The sequence below is a fragment of the Nerophis ophidion genome, linkage group LG15 (genome assembly GCF_033978795.1).
Source record: "Nerophis ophidion isolate RoL-2023_Sa linkage group LG15, RoL_Noph_v1.0, whole genome shotgun sequence".
In the NCBI taxonomy this organism is placed as follows: domain Eukaryota; kingdom Metazoa; phylum Chordata; class Actinopteri; order Syngnathiformes; family Syngnathidae; genus Nerophis; species Nerophis ophidion.
Window position 1 is genome coordinate 23107767 of NC_084625.1, and position 16542 is coordinate 23124308.

The window sequence follows — 16542 nt, forward strand, 5'->3', positions numbered from 1 at the left end:
TGGAAGACATTTCCTTGAAAATGACTTAGCAGGGGTGCAAAAAAACAATATGAATGAGATTACATTTCAAGTTGTGCAATGCCTTTTTGTTGTACGGGATTTGTGAAAAGTAATTCACACACTTAAATAAATAAGATAATAACTGAGTGATAAATCCAACACTAGGTGATAAAACCCACAATAAATTGCCAGCAGCAACACAGGAACAAAGAAAATGTGCTAAAAACAACAACATGCATTTCTCTGGTAGTGTGATGATGAATTCCGGGGTTCCTGAACGCACCTGGCTCTCCGTGACTGTGATTGGTGCATACTGAGGAAGTGTCGCTGTGGATGTTGGAGCCAAGACATGAGGACTGCTGTCGGTGTGTTAAGGTCGGTAATTAACTTTGAAAAAAGAGCCTTCAGACTTACCCACGAGACATTAATATGTACAAAAATATTACACATAAGTTGCTATGAAGGAGTTGAACTGTGTGAGGTCTCCACAAGATGCCACAGGTGGTGTGCATGTAACCTAATTAGATAAACACTGTCGAGCTCGCTCATGTTGAAGGAAAGTAGTCTTTAGTATGTTCCCTTTTATTTTAATTAAACTAAACATTTATAGTTTATGTACTTAATTCCAGTATAATGCCCCGTTTACACGAAGCCAGATAAGGTTATCCAGGGTAAATCCCACCTAACCTTATCCGTGTCCACACACAACAATACCTCGTTTAAAACCCCCTCCAGGCGCCGGCGCAACGCGACCTAACACGCATGCGCAGAAAATGCGCACGTCATAGTCACATCCAATGTTGCTGTGTGTGCAAGTTCTTTAAATGTAACTTATCTGAACAATATCCAGTGTTGTGGTATTTTAATTAACGTGTTTCCTTGAATTGCCGCCGGGGCGCTAATTAATTTAAAACCTCTTGTCATTCCAAAGGCACGCGGTAAAAGTAAGCATGCGCTAAATATTTTAAAACCTCTTCTCATTCCGGCACTTACCAAAGGTATGCAGTAAAAATTTGAGTGTGATGTAAGCTTGGACCTTAAATCCTACTGAATAGCTCTTAATCGTCTTTCCTTTATGTCAGGCGTCTCAAACATGCGGCCCGCGGGCCAATTGCGGCCCGCGAGACGTTATTATGCGGCCTGTGCTTTGATATGACAATTTAATGTTGGTGCGGCCTGCGCTTTGATATGACAATTTAATGTTGGTGCGGCCCGCGAGTTTAATATGAACGGCGCTTGACAGCGTCATACTTGCAACGTCCCCAATTTTCCCGGGAGACCCCTGAATTTCAGGGCACCAATTCTCTCGAAGCCCCTGTCAATTTTTACTAGATCAACAATATTCAGGGAGTGCCACTGCCTTTGGCGCCCACTACATCCTGAATTGACAGTGTGCAAGCCCAGTTGTATGTTGCATCTGGCCATGTGAGACGCACGTGTGTTATTGCAAGATATATTTGATCAACAGCTACACACATCACACTAAGAGTGGCTGTAAAAAGAACTTTTAACACTGTTACAAATATGTGCCAGACTGTGAACCCACACCAAACAAGAATGACAAACACATTTCGGGAGAACATCCGCATCGTAACACAACATAAACACACCAGGACAATTACCCAGAATCTCATGCAGACTTAACTCTTCCGGGCTACAATATACAAACCCCTGCTACCACCAACCCCCCACTCCCCCACCCTCCCTACTTGCGTTGGTTGAGGTGTTGTATATTGTATCCCTGCAATGTGTTCTGGGTATTTGTTCTCTTGTTTGAGTTGTGTTAGGGTGTGGAAATTCTCCCAAAAAGGGTCTGTCATTCTTGTTTGGTGTGGGTTTACAGTGTGGCGCATATTTGTAGCAGTGTTAAAACCATTTTTATGGCCCCCCTCAGTGTGACATGTATGGCTGTTGAACAAGTACGTATTGCAGCCACTGACGATGTTCTGCACAAGTCTCACACAACATGATACAGAGTCGGCACACCGGTTGTGTGATGTAGAGCGTGCGCGATGACATGTAGTGGAGCAGTAGTCTTCTTTTGGGGGTGCGTGGACCCCTGGAGGTATGCCAAGGAACAAGTGAGATTTATTAAAAACATTTTTAAAATACAGCAGCAATTCATAAATCCTTTATACATATGTTTATTGAATAATACTTCAATAAAGTATGAATGTAAGTTCATAAACTGTGGAAAAATAATACAACAATCTAACATTCAGTGTTGACAGCTAGACTTTTTGTGAACATGTTCCATAAATATTGATGTTTAAGATTTCTTTTTTTGTGAAGAAATGTTTAGAATCAAGTTGATGAATCCAGATGGATCTCTATTACAATCCCCAAAGAGGGCACTCTCCTGAAGGAATCAATAAAGTACTATCTATCTATCTATCCATCTATCTATCTATCTATCTATCTATCTATCTATCTATCTATCTATCTATCTATCCATCTATCCATCTATCCATCTATCCATCTATCCATCTATCTATCTATCTATCTATCTATCTATCTATCTATCTATCTATCTATCTATCTATCTATCTATCTTTAAGTTGGTGATTACTTCTATGTGTAGAAATCTTAATTTATAATTGAATCACTTGTTTATTTTTCAACAAGTTTTTTAGTTATTTTTATATCTTTTTTTCCAAATAGTTCAAGAAAGACCACTACAAATGAGCAATATTTTGCACTGCTATACAATTTAATGATTCAGAAACTGATGACATAGTGCTGTATTTTACTTCTTTATCTCTTTTTTTCAATCAAAAATGCTATGCTCTGATTAGGGGGTACTTGAATTAAAAAAATGTTCACAGGGGGTACATCAGTGAAAAAAGGTTGAGAACCACTGTTGTAGAGGACGTTAAAGGCAGTGCAGTCACGGCAGCCCTTAATAATGTCGGCCGGTTGAAAATTGGGAAAGATTCGGGAGAATGGTTGCACCGGTAGATTGTCGGGAGGTGCACTGAAATTCAGGAATCACCCGGAAAAATCGTGAGGATTGGCAAGTTTGCTGCTAGGACGGGAAAGTCATTCATAGAAGGTGAAATCATTAAAAAGTGCATGTTAGATCTTTTAAAGACATTTTTTCTTGCGCCCCAGCCTCACCCAGTTTCTGCATCCAGTGGCCCCCAGGTAAATTGAGTTTGAGACCCCTGCTTTATACAATTTCAAATTACCGGTATTGAAATCAGCCTCCTCGGCTTCACGGTGGCAGAGTGGTTAGTGCGTCTGCCTCACAATACGAAGGTCCTGCAGTCCTGGGTTCAAATCCAGGCTCGGGATCTTTCTGTGTGGAGTTTGCATGTTCTCCCCGTGAATGCGTGGGTTCCCTCCGGGTACTCCGGCTTCGTCCCACTTCCAAAGACATGCACCTGGGGATAGGTTGATTGGCAACACTAAATTGGCCCTAGTGTGTGAATGTGAGTGTAAATGTTGTCTGTCCATCTGTGTTGGCCCTGCGATGAGGTGGCGACTTGTCCAGGGTGTACCCCGCCTTCCGCCCGATTGTAGCTGAGATAGGCGCCAGCGCCCCCCGCGACCCCAAAAAGGGAATAAGCGGTAGAAAATGGATGGATGGAAATCAGCCTCCTCCATTTTGAAAATGATGACAGGGGAAGTGTCACTCGTGACGTCGCGAGTTTGACCAGGCAGTAATACTAAGCATGCACTAATTATTTTGGGAAGCGAGTTTGACCTGGCAGTAATTCAAGGCAGGTGCATACTATATGCCCTGCGGCAATTCAAGGAAATACGGTAACTGGAATCCAGTGTTCCACGTCCCAAGAGCTAGCTTATGTAGCTGAGGATCGGACCGCCAAGTGCCCTGCCTTCGGCTGCCGCCCAGCTCTCATCGCACCTGACCTCTATGGCCGCTGCTATGGCTGGTGAGCCCATTGGAGGAGGGAACCACGTTGCCTCTTCTGGCTGTGCCTGGCCGGGCCCCATGGGAACAGGCCCGGCCACCAGGCGCTCGCCATCGTGCCCCACCTATGGGCCTGGTTCCAGAGGGGGGCCCCGGTGACCCGCGTCCGGGCGAGGGAAATCTGGGTCCTCGATTTGTGTTCTTCATAAAGGTCTTTCAGCTTCGCGGAGGAGTTCAAGTACCCCGGAGTCTTGTTCACGAGTGAGGGAAGAGTGGATCGTGAGATCGACAGGCGGATTGGTGCAGCGTCTTCAGTAATATGGACACTATATTAGGGATGTTACGATCCAGGTTTTTGCACTTCCGATCCGATACCGATATTGTTTTTGCACTTCCGATCTGATACCGATACTGGCCGATACTGGCCTATCCGAGCATGTATTAAAGTTTAAAGGTATTTAGCCTATTTAGTTGTCAGATTCATGCTGAAAAGGATTTTAGTACTCTTGATAACAACTAGCCAGCTGAATTAGGTGAATCTTTTTCATTTTGTAGGATAAAATAATCCCACACAGCTGACATTTTTACCGTAACTTTTTATTCACACGGCCGTCAGAACAGTTAGAAGGCAGACCTGTGGATGTTTTGAAGGTGTTCTGGAAAATGCGGAACGGAGTTTAGGGAGCAGCAGAAGGGTGGAATGTATTATTTAAATCGGTGTGTTGGAAAACACGGACCGGAGTTTTTTTTTAAAACTGGATCTGGATCGGCATTTTTCCATGCCTTGGCGATACGCATTTTTTGGCAAATATCGGCGGCCGATCCGATCCAAATATCGGATCGGGACAACCTTATGCTGTATCGATCCATTGCGGTGAAGAAGGAGCTAAGCCGGAAGGCATAGCTCTCAATTTTATCGGTTGATCTACATTCCCTTCCTCACCGGTTGTCATGAGCTTTGGGTTATGACCGAAAGGACGAAATCACGGTTACCACTGGCCGAAATTAGTTTCCTCCGCTGGGTGGCGGGGCTCTCCCTTACAGATAGGGTGAGAAGCTCTGCCATCCGGGAGGAGCTCAAAGTAAAGCCGGTGCTCCTCCACATCGAGAGGAGTAAGATGAGGTGGTTCGGGCATCTGGCCAAGATGCCACCCGAAAGCCTCTCTAGGGAGGTGTTTCGGGCACGTCCGACCAGTAGGAGGCCACGGGGAAGACCCAGGACACGTTGGGAAGACTATGTCTCCCGGCTGGCCTGGGAACGCCTCGGGATTCACCGGGAAGAGCTGGACGAAGTGGCTGGGGAGAGGAGAGTCTGGGCTTCCCTGCTTAGGCTGCTGGCCCCGCGACCCGACCTCGGATAAGTGGAAGAAGATGGATGGATGAATGGATGGATGGAATCCTGTGTGCCGTGGGGCCTAGTGAATCAGACCTGAGACATCATATATTCATACTTGCCAACCCTCCCGAATTTTCCAGGAGACTCCCGGATTTCAGTGCCTCTCCCGAAAATCTCCCGGGACAACCATTCTCCCGATTTCCAGCCGGATAACAATTTTGAGGGCATGCCTTAAAGGTACTGCCTTTAGCGTCTTCTCTCACCTGAAAAGAAGACTATTATATATGTCTCCGTTATCCATGGGTTTAGCTATAACCCATAAAGTAGGCAGGCACGGAGCTATTTCTCAGCGTGTGTTTATTCCAGCCGGCACGTTAATACACTGACACACAACATCCGGATTCCCATCATGCATTGCTTCAAAATTACGGCAAGTAGTAATGTCCAAAAATTTCCAGCCGGACAAACAATATTGGGAGCGTCTTCTCTCACCTGAAAAGGAGACTATTATATATGTCTCCGTTATCCATAGGTTTAGCTATAGCTATAAATATACTCCTCCTCCCTTAACCCCGCCCCCCGGTGTCCCCAATCTCCAGAATTCTGAGGTCTCAAGGTTGGCAAGTATGCATAAATTAATCAAATCTTTAATGGACACGTAAAGAATGTGATGAAGAACATATTACATCAATCAAACTAGGGATCTAGATAGCTGGTCAGGACACTCCTCACTCTTTTGCCTTCACCTTCATTGTCCATTCCTTTTTGGTGATTTTATATACTCTGGATCGAGACGTTGAGTCCGCGACATGCATTGCGGACAATAACTGATACAGTCTGCTTTGCCAGTCCAAATGCATTTTCCGTATTCCGTAGTTAGTCTTCCCTCGACAGCCAGGTTTTACAAAGCACATGCTACCTTTTTTATCGTCATCCACGGGAGCTTGCGTTCTTGTTGACTCTCCTTCGACAATTGGACAAAGTTTTTCGCTAAGGAGACTCACAGTTGACTTGGACTTTGGAAAGTTTTCTTGCTGTCTGAGAAGTGTTGTATCCAAAATAGCTGTAATCGCTTTCTCTTAAGATATCCATGTGTGATTTACACAAGCGTCTGTACATGTAGAAGAATGAGACACACGAGCATGTCTAGATGACTCGCCTTCATATTTCCAGTGGTTCGCTCCGGGTTACAAAACCGCCTAATTATGAAGCTGGCTGTGGCGTGTTTTTTCTGATATCACTTCCTGTGTGAGGCACGTTGTTTCTGGCGTCACTTCCTCTCCGAACTCATTTTTTTAATGATCAATGAGTCCATACAAAGCTAGGAACCGGAGATTCAAGAAATACACAGCTATCTTACCCTTGTAAAAAATTGTCAAAGGAGGGGGGGACCTTAAATGATAGTTTACTGTGGTTGAAATGGAGCTTAGGCTAAATAATTATGTGTTTAAGGGGTTATCCGCTGTAGTGTAGACATTGCCTAAATGAGGACACTCCAATATATGTGTTTGTGTCCTGCTTATAAACCGCTGTAGACAAAAGAGTGAAAATATATCAACAAATGCTAAGTCTTTTATCGAATCAACTTAACATTACTCACAGCTCTACAAAACACCTATCTGTAACTTATGGGTGTTGATGAAATCATTGTAAAATTTGGTACACACCTTTAACATACTTATGAGTGTAAAATCTTAGTAAGATTGGTTGAAAACCATGTCCACTATCAATCCAAACATCTCTGCAGAAAAGGTCACAGTCAAGGTTATTGTGACCAAAATTTATCACAGTTATTCTTGTCACTGCATTGTTGAATATGCCCTAAAACAGGGATGTCAAACTTACGAACAGGTTTTATCCGACCCACAGGATGAGTTAGTTAAGTATAAAAATGAACCGAAATTTTTGAATGAAAGAAACTGCTGTTCTAAATGTGTCCACTAGATGTTGCAATAACAACTATTTGTATATTTGAAGATGATGCTACATATGTGAAAAAACAAACAAACATGTGATGTTAGTGGCAGCACGGTGGAACAGGGGTTAGTGCATGTGCCGGCAGCACGGTGGAACAGTGATGCCACCAGGATGCCACCAGAATGTCTCCCAAGGGGGTTGTTTAGGGCACGTCCGACCGGTAGGAGGCCACAGGGAAGACCCAGGACACGTTGGTTAGATTATGTCTCCCGGCTGGTCTGGGAACACCTCCGGATACCCCGGGAAGAGCTGGACAAAGTGGCTGGGGACAGGAAAGTTTGGCCTTCTCTGCTTAGGCTGCTGCCCCCGCGACCCGACCTCGGATAAGTGGAAGAAGTTGGATGGATGGATGGATGGATGGATGGATGGATTTTTATTGTAATATTTTCAGAAAGTGTTTGTTCTATTTTTGGACAAATTAAGACAAACAAAACAATCTGAAGTTGTCCTTATTTATTTTTTTTTAATGCCATGATTTTAACAGTCGGGCCTGCGTGTGCACAGATTTTCCTCCATGTGGCTCCTGAGATAAAATGATTTTGACACCCCTGCACGGTATCACCAAGAGTTTTGAAATGATCACGGTTTTTCGATAACATTTTGAATTGATCATACTCACCGGCGGAAATTTTATTGCAGTTTATTATCATACCGTTAATTGTTACATCCCTACTTAACTTTGAGGATATCTACATTACAGGTATGCTAGTATATCTTACAAAGCATTTTGACCTCAACCGATAGAGGGCGCCACAAATGTCCATCCATTTTTATGGGCGATTTTTTTATGTTAGTTGTGTTTTTATGTTTTTTCTTTATTTTTTCTTTGTGATCTTCACCTGGCCTTTGGTGCTGCGTGTCAGATTCCGACGCAAATGAACAGCAGTTTGATTTACAGCGACATGTGGTTTGGGCTGCTTTTGTGTCCTTGCAGTTGGTGTGCCATTACGGTTCTCTAGATGGCCCCATATGGCGCAGAAGACATCTGCGGCTCTTTAAGAGTGACATTAAAATAGTTATTGGATCCTACAGGGGAGTCTTTGCTGTGGTATTTGCGTACTTTCCATTAAATTTTCTCGCCACCTTTCATTCGTAGAGTTATGAAAAGAAATGTTGTGTGAAAAAAATGCAATGTAGCCTGCATGTGCTATTTTATTAGCCGCTTTTCCCCCCCATAAATGTAATTGATAGCTCAGGTTAGTCGTGGAGTGAAGACAGACAGACAACTGCTGAGACACCCCTGCGTCTTGGACCAAGTCCCTAATGTAGTCCCGTTTGGACCGCCCCCTCCCTCCTTTGCTCCCTCTGTGGCTGTCAGAGCTGAACAGAGGCGTGGAGACGACCACACAAAAGAAATATTTGTCCAATCTGTCCAAGCAAACTCCCTGATTGAGCGCTGAACTTTCCCATCACGCTCACTCTTTATGCTCCGTGTGATGTGACGTGGAACTGAACCAGCTGACAGATTATAAACATCAGTAACAGTAAAAGTGCACTTGTGAAAACGTGATATAAAAATGTTTTTCTTTTACCAAATATCGAAAGCGATGAGAGGGATATTGAAAGTTGAAATAAATATGGTGGCGCCTCAGCAGAAATTTCACCCAAAAAGCAGAATATTCCTAACTTTTGTACGTACAGTCATCCCTTGCCTTGCTCTTATTGCAGATTTGTGGTATTTTCAAAGCTAATTTTATAACAAAAAAAAAATATATATCTAATTAAGTATTTACAAGCATGAATAATGGCTAAATAATCTAAAAATAGCAATACTACAGTAGTATTGAGATGAACGCAATCAAAACCTGCTGTTCAGTATTATGTCCACTGATTGTCTCAGTCTCAGGAAGCATTACTATATCGGATTCAACCAGTTTAAGGGTGATTTATGTGGGATTTATTTCATGTTTGGAAGGCTCTCATATTGTTAAAATTTCTATTTAGTTGAGATGCTCAAAAAATCGATTTACATATTGATCGCAAGTCGTATGTGTGCCAATTCTTAATCGATTCATCGTTTCAAAAAATTATATAAAAAAAAAATGCTAAGAATGAAAGTAGATTTTTTGTTTGTTTGTATTTATTTATTTATGTAAAAGTAATAATTCTATATAGAAAAACATACATTCAAAAATAAATCTATTATAAAGTTTTTATTCAGGCCATGTCTTGTTTTGAAAATGTTTTATCATTGTATCCCAAATAATAAATCAAGAATTGTGTTAATCGAAAATGTATTCAAAAATTAATCGTCACCTCAAGAATCAGAATCAAATCGGGAGTTATTTATATTTCAAACTGGGCTTTTGTGCTCTAGCTATGAAAAGATTTGTTAATTCCTCCTTTGCTGAATTTTTTTTTTCTGCAGTCAGTCTTGGAACAAATTAAAAGTGATAAGGAAAAAGTTTACTGTAGTGTATTACAGAGTTTACCTAACAAATTGTTGCTTTGTCAACTACAACACAATCTAAGATGTTTTTTTTAAATAGCCTGGCGAATATATTTATCTACACCAGACTCAAAGTGGTCTCCTGGATTTTAATTTTTCTTTTAAGGCAAACAGTTTGAACCTGCTTTGAACATGTTTACAGTTTCACACAAAAATACTTTAATTCAGCAAATTTCAAAGTACTATCATTTTAACAAATGAATGTCGAGATACACTTGTATGATAAAGCTTGTACTTATGGCGACAATGAATGATTTTATAATCACCATTTGAGATAGGCGCCAGCGGCCCCAAAAGGGAATAAGCGGTAGAAAATGGATGATTGGATGGATGGATGTTTTCTAAATACTTACTTTTATTTGGGTTTTGCTTTGTGACAGCTTTGTGAATCGGCAGGATGTCCCTTCTAAAAAAAGTTTGTTTCGCAGCGGATGTTACCATCGGAGGACCGTCGTGTGTGCGTGTGTGTGTTTGCCAGTGTCAAGTGAAAAGGGTTGCCATGGGTGGTGAAAGCTTGTTGTTTGCTCATGTCCAGACCTGTAGAATGGATGAGGACACAGATGGGATTTCTCTCCGGCGGACATGGGCCCTCATGTGTGTTTGGGGGAGACATGGTAACGTCGTAGGGAATGGACAGGCATCTGATTGAACGGGGAAGACCGAATAGCAAGCGAAAGTTGGGGGGGCTTCCAGTGATGAGGTCAGTATCAAATCCCTAAAAACAATTTTGCGGCTCCCAATGAATGAACTGCATCTAATCAGGAAGCAACGTGGTAGGTCGGATCAGACTACAGCGTACTTGTCCAATACAGTTCAGACCTTTCTTTGCCCTGACCTCTGAGGCTCCACCGAGCAATAAAACTTCAAAGCCCCGACTCAACAAATCATCTCCCTTTGTGTCCCTTCATATTCGCTTCTGGTGGGAACCTCCACCAACATTCTCCAAGAAACAGCCAACAGTTTGTTCAAACAATTTTGCAAAATTAGATGGTTTCAGTGATTAAAACACTAGACCTGGGCCGACATTTAATAAGTCAATTAACCGAATGATAAATAAAAGTGAACTCGATAAGTTTGTCAGCTTCGATAATCGCCGTGTGCACGCCTTATCCAAGAGGCAGAGCGGTAACTCTTTGCAGCGACTGCGGGAGTTTGTACTACATGCACATGAACTGTAGTCATGATAACTACTGTAAAACTCCCAAGGTTAGTATTAAAGGTTAGTAGTGTTAGTGTTAAATAAAAATGATCAAAAACCTGTGATTGATGACCACAAGTTGAAGAAAAGAACAGCAGTGGACTATGACCACCCAGTATATCATAACAAACAATTATGTGCTTAATAAAACACTTAACTATTTTACGTAAAAACAGTAGTGGCATGGCGCTTTCTGGATATGATTTGTAATAAAATAAGCTAATAAAAAGGCTAAAACATATTTGAAGAAAAATATTTGTTTTTATTAGAGCTGTCAAACGATTAAAATATTTAATCACACTTTGCTCATTGTTAACTCAAAATTAATCGTGATTAATCGCAGATAAATATTGTTTTTCGTCATTAGTAAGTGGAACCTATAAGGATAATTTACAAGTTTTTGTTACCATGACTGGACAATTAGTATGCTTTGATGAAATATCTTTCAAACATTAAGGCTTTTTTAAAAAAGCTCAACACAAAGAGGACATGGGCGGTATAGCTCGGCTGGTAGAGTGGCCGTGCCAGCAACTTGAGGGTTCCAGGTTCGATCCCCGCTTCCGCCATCCTAGTCACTGCCGTTGTGTCCTTGGGCAAGACACTGTACCTAAATTCTCCCAGTGCCACCCACACCAGTTTAAATGCAACTTAGATACTGGGTTTCACTATGTAAAAGTGCTTTGAGTCACTAGAGAAAAGCGCTATATGAATATAATTCACCTCACTTCACTAAACGTCCTTTTAAAGAGAGTTAAAAAAAACAAACTGCAGTGCATTGGTGTCTTGTGAGATTTTGTACTTTGTAGCAATACAGTATTTGTATTCCTACTGTAGGAGCCCTTTGAATCAGAGGGGAGGGGAGGAGTCCACTTCCATGTTTAGACACCTACATCACACAATAATAACACAAAATCATCATGGTTTGATTGTCAAAGATGTTTGGTATTGTAATCTGTAATATTTCTACCTGAATGGATGCTTCTGATACTCTATACATTACATGTTTTACAAGTTAATAGTTTTAATATCTCTGCATGACAATGTTTCAACCCTCTCTATTAATAAAATGTAATATTCAGCTTGCTAAACATTCTGTAATTGCGGACTACCAATCCAGACAGGTTATAAAATAATATACACTTTATTTCAATCTGTCATAAAACATTAGGTAAAAATAGGTAGAAATATCGCAGATTAAAAAACATCTTTGACAAAGCATGATCGTAACGTAAGCCGATGCTTCATTGTTAGACCAGATGTGAAGATTAGCGGTAATATTGTTATGCCGGAAGTACGTGATTGGTAGGGAAAGATGTTTTGACAAAAATCTACAATAAAAGTGACTCTAGACTACCGCTCTACTGTCTTTCTGATGAGCTTTTATTCCAGTTTACATTTCTACATTTTATGTTAGTAATGCACTCAACTGTAATGTAAATACAGGTGTGAAGGTTCTCCTCTCTACAAAGCGCGCAAGCAGCGTTTTGCTCCAATGATTTCGTCTCACGACGGATGAAGATAAAATTGTTTTCTCAACGTGCCATGGCTTTAGATTTAAGATTTTCCTAATGTCCCCCTCGCTATTTTGGAGCTTGTGGCTCAACAGCAACTGGACGCCATTACATTTCCCCACGCTACTGAATGGTTCAAGGGTCAAAAGGGAGTCAGGATGCATGTGCGTTATTTGCGCGTTAAAAAATAAATAGACTTTAAAGGGACTTATAGTTAACACGTTATTGCATTAACTTTGTCAGCCTTACTTTTTAATTCATTACTAGTATCAACATTTCAACTTTTTCTCATTACGTTTAGCCTTTTTGCTCCATTTTTGCTGTTTTTGTGTGTTTGTTTTGTTTAATAAAAAAATCCAAGTATTTCATTTTTACAATGTGCCTCTCAGGTCCATAAAAAAGAGCTATGTCCCACTATTAGCCCCTGGCTTTGAACACCACTGGTTTACATTTAATGATACAGAGTCTTTACAGATAATGATTATTTAGGGCAGCACGGTGGAAGAGAAGTTAGTGCATCTGCCTCACAATATGAAGTTCCTGAGTAGTCCTGAGTTCAATCCCGGGCTCGGGATCTTTCTGTGTGGAGTTTGCATGTTCTCCCCGTGACTGCGTGGATTCCCTCTGGGTACACCGGCTTCCTCCCACCTCCAAAAACATGCACCTGGGGATAGGTTGATTGGCCACACTTAATTGGCCCTAGTGTGTGAATGTGAGTGTGAATGTTGTCTGTCTATCTGTGTTGGCCCTGTGATAAGGTGGCGACTTGTCCAGGGGGTACACCGCCTACTGCCCGAATGCAGCTGACATAGGCTCCAGCGACCCCTCCGCGACAATAAAAAGGGACAAGTAGTAGAAAATGGATGGATGGTTTACATATTTCACTTGGAAGGCATCGGGCTACCAAATGACAGAAGAGTGTCTCTAAGCTTTGTCATTTAAGCAATGTGATAAAGTTTGTGTTGCAACAAATTTGTGTTCTGCACTCATTGCACACATTAGTAACACTCCCTGCCGGGCTTGTGTAGGTGGCTCTCCGCTCTTATTCGTGCAGCGAATATCTCAACTGACCGCTTGTAGTTGATTACCGAATAAATGCATGATGCAGGACGCTTTTCTCTTTCACTTCATCTCGTTTTCGCTTTTAATGCATTGCTAATCGCCAACAAAATTCCCTTCTGTTACGAAGCATACCGCCAAAGTTTCATTATAATTTTTTTATAAGCCAGGGCTAAAATGGATGCGCCGAATCCGCATTTGTGGCAAAATGACTAAAATAAATAAATACATGAGAAAAACAGGCTCATTTTTTAAGACAGCGGGCGCTGGCTGCCCAGAGCTCACACGCCAAAAAGAGACATGGCTGTCCAAGGGAAAAAGTGTCTTCTGTATTAATTTTCCAGAAAAAGCTAGTATCCAATTTTTTACGTATTGGCATCAAAGTATCGAAACTTTTGACAACCACAAATTCAAAACAAGTACAAAATCCTTATTTAATTGCTTATTTAAAGGCCTACTGAAACCCACTACTACCGACTACGCAGTCTGATAGTTTATATATCAATGATGAAATACTAACATTGCAACACATGCCAATACGGCCTTTTTATTTTACTAAATTGCAATTTTAAATTTTCCGCAAACCGTCCTGTTGAAAACGTCGCGGAATGCTGACGCGATTGCGTGACGTCACGGACTGTTAGGAAATTTTAGCGCTGCGCACACACACAGCTAAAAGTCGTCTGCTTTAACCGCATAATTACAAAGTATTTTGGACATCAGTGTTATTGAATCTTTTGCAATTTGTTCAATTAATAATGGAGAAGTCAAAGTAGAAAGATGGAGTTGGGAAGCTTTAGCCACACAAACACACGGTGATTCCTTGTTTAAAATTCCCGGAGGTGAAACCTTACTATGGATCAGAGCGGTCAAGCGAACATGGATCCCGACCACTTGTCAACCAGCAGTTTTCGGTGAGAAAATTGTGGTAAAAAGTCGCCACTTACCGGAGATCAGCTGAGCTTGTGCCGTCCCTACAGCTGCCGTCGACTGCCCTCAGACACTGGCGTCAACATACCCGTGGATACACCCTGCTGACTATCAGGTAATATTAAACTCACTAAAACACTAGGAACAGAATAGAAAGATAAGGGATTTTTCAGAATCATCCTAGTAAATGTGTCTAAAAACATCTGAATCTGTCCCAATGCAATCACGTTTTTTTTTTCTAGTCCGTCGCTATCAATATCCTCAAACACAAATCTTTCATCCTCGCTCAAATTAATGGGGAAATTGTCGTTTTCTCGGTCCGAATAGCTCTTTTTGTTGGAGGTTCCCATTAAAAACAATGTGAGGATGTGAGAAGCCATCATGGGTGACGTCATCGTCTGCGACTTCCGGTAAGGGCAGGGCTTTTCTGTTAGCGACCAAAAGTTGTGAACTTTATTGTCGATGTTCTCTACTAAATCCTTTCAGCAAAAATATGGCAATATCGCGAAATGATCAAGTATGACACATAAAATGGACCTGCTATCCCCGTTTAAATAAGAAAATCTAGTTTCAGTAGGCCTTTAACCCATATCAAATGAATGTTGCGTTGAGTTGTTGCACCAGGTGACAGCAGTTCATGTTTCCTAAGTGTCTCTTGTTTAGGGAGGGGGCAGTGGGGGCAGGGATCCCACAGTGCAGTTGTGACTTGTTGACAGGTGTAGCACGACGTAAGGTGAAAGGTCAGCAAAGTTGCCACGGTGATCTACAAGTCTGGAACTGCTTCTGGCCCAAAAGGAAGGAGAGAGTCATTCCTCCTGTCATTTCTGTCATGTCATGTGACGCTGCTACAAAATATTCCACCTGGCTGTTTATGTCAACTTCTAGAGTTTACAAAAGTTATCGAAAGCCTAAACACTCTCCAGGATAGCCGCGACGTTTGCTAATTCATGTTTTTCCGTCGCAGCGAGTCAAAACATGCACGACATACTGCATGTGCGTCAGTTATTTTTTTTTCCAAGATGGTCTCTGACCTGACGGCTGGGTTGACGGCAGCGGAGTTGAACGGAACTTTTTTTCAGACCTCTCCAAACAGGCCGATCAAGTTAAACCAATATTAGGGATGGGAGGATCATTAGCGACGGGGCCGGGGGTGTCAGGCTACATGGTGTACACCTCCAGACCTGCGCTGAACCTCTCTGATTGGCTGGAAGAGACTAGTGACGGGGACACTCAATCATTAACTAGGTTGTTGCCAACCTACTGTAGTTGATCAAAATAGCTCCCACTTCCTCAACCTTTATTGAGCTCAAGGCACATATTTTACATGAAAAAATACAAATAAAACAAAAAGTATACACAAAAATAATGATTAGGTTGGTTATTAATCTTCTGCTATATATGGATGAACAATATGAGTTATTTGTAGTTAATCAATGCTCATCTCGCCCATTGTGATGATATTCTTGTGGTGGCGAACAGCCGACAGTTTCGTAAATTTTTTATTTTTTTTATTAATTTTGCCCTTAAAACTTAACTGAAGACGGCTGAAAGTTTGGAAAAAGTTTTTCTTTTATTATTATTGTCAAGCTGCTTTAGCTCACACTGAGACAGACAACATAGCATCATTTACCTGTCAGGCAAGTGTGGAAAGAAATTAACACTTTTCTTTTTGCGTTCGCCTTCCAGAATGACCACCATTCTTGATCCCTATTCCAGACACTCTTTAGCTGAAATCTTGCGAGATTTGCTGAAATCTCATGTGATGTCATGTGCAGTGGCACTTCAGACTGCAGGTATGAAATTTAGTTACAAAAAATATTGTTGTTCCAGCGTACGGCTTAATTTTAGTACGTTACCTTATCCAGGCGACTTTAAACAGTCAAGCCTTATCTTTTCTTGATCCTGTGATTTTATAACCAAAAAAGTGACTGTGACATTCATTAATTGACATAAAATGTAAGCGCCAAAAAGGTACATTTTCATGAATAATCCGTCAGTTTATTATGATGTGTGTTTTAGTGTCAACTTCCTTATAAGCGCTAAGCAGCGGTATGATTACACAGCATTGTGCACACAGTTACTTCCTGTTCAGTGCAAAGTCAGCTTTAAAATAACAGCATTGCATTATGAAATATTCTACCACAGCATCTAACCCAAAAAATGTAAAAATGTGTTATTCACCGGAAGAAAGATTTGTGCATTTACAAA

At 41.5% G+C, this 16542-nt stretch overlaps 1 protein-coding gene across 7 annotated transcripts in view; it reads left to right on the forward strand.

Annotated features, from left to right (window-relative positions):
- Positions 1–251: 251 nt before the first annotated feature.
- Positions 252–16542, forward strand: part of sulf1 (sulfatase 1) — a 161087-nt gene continuing 144796 nt past the window's right edge. For 6 of the 7 annotated variants that reach the window (XM_061921856.1, XM_061921855.1, XM_061921858.1 and 3 more), the window contains exon 1: positions 252–375. The gene's annotated coding sequence lies outside the window, so the exon portion shown is untranslated. The remainder of the gene's footprint in view (positions 376–16542) is intronic. The other variant, XM_061921857.1, reaches the window with a different exon arrangement.